Consider the following 1,245-nt stretch of genomic DNA (forward strand, 5'->3'; position numbering starts at 1 on the left):
TGGATGTTTGTCCCACATTTTAAAGTCCAGTTTATTGAGTGGCCCCCAAACCTCACTTCCGTAAAGAGCTATTGGTAGGATTACACTGTCAAATATTTTGGTCCAAATTCTAATTGGGATGTTGATTTTGAATAATTTCATTTTTATTGCATACAATGCTCTGCGGGCTTTTTCTTTGAGTGCATTCACTGCCCTATTAAAGTTTCCCGATGCAGATATGGTCAGACCAAGGTAGGTGTCATGTTTTGTGTGTTCAATGATGGTGTTGTTCAGGGTGAATTTATATTTGTGTTTCTGACATCTGTTTTGTTTTTGGAAAATCATGATTTTAGTTTTTGGGAAATTTACTGCCAGGGCCCAATTATGGCAATATTGCTCTAGAATATTAATGTTCTGTTGAAGACCTTCTTTGGTTGGTGATAGAAGTACCAAGTCATCAGCATATAGCAGGTATTTCACCTCTGTGTCAAATAGTGTCAGTCCTGGGGCTGGAGATTTGTCCAACATATCTGCTAATTCATTGATATAAATGTTGAAAAGATTTGGACTCAAACTACAGCCTTGTCTCACACCTCGACATTGTGAAAAGAATTCTGTTCTTTGGTTTTTGATTTTTATTGCACACTTGTTTTCTGTGTACATACATTTTATTAAGTCATACACCTTACCACCAAGCCCACTTTGGAGAATTTTGTAGAATAGCCCTTCGTGCCAAATAGAATCAAATGCTTTTTTAAAGTCAATAAAGCAAGCAAAGATTTTGCCCTCTTTTTTTTGGTGGACGTGTTTATTAATTCGTGTGTGTAAGGTGTATATATGGTCAGTAGTGCGATGGTTAGGGAGAAAGCCAATTTGACATTTAGTTATTACATTTTTTTCTTGTAGAAAGGTTTGAATTCTTGAATTCAAAATGCTACAGAAAACCTTTCCCAAGTTACTGTTTACACAAATTCCCCTGTAATTATTGGGGTCTGATTTGTCTCCACTTTTGTGGATAGGGGAGATGAGCCCCTGGTTCCAGACATCAGGGAAGCAGCCAGAAGTTAAAACCATGTTGAACAATTTAAGCACAGCATTTTGCAGCTCAGGTGTGCTGTTTTTCAGCATTTCATTTCTGATGTTGTCTAGACCACAAGCCTTCTTTGATTTAAAAGATTTGAGCTTTTCAGTTAGTTCTTGTTGGGTTATTGGGTAATCTAATGGATTTTGGTTATTTTTAATGACTGATTCAAGGATGTTCAATTT

Source organism: Salvelinus fontinalis, chromosome 14 (assembly GCF_029448725.1).
Source record: "Salvelinus fontinalis isolate EN_2023a chromosome 14, ASM2944872v1, whole genome shotgun sequence".
NCBI lineage: Eukaryota > Metazoa > Chordata > Actinopteri > Salmoniformes > Salmonidae > Salvelinus > Salvelinus fontinalis.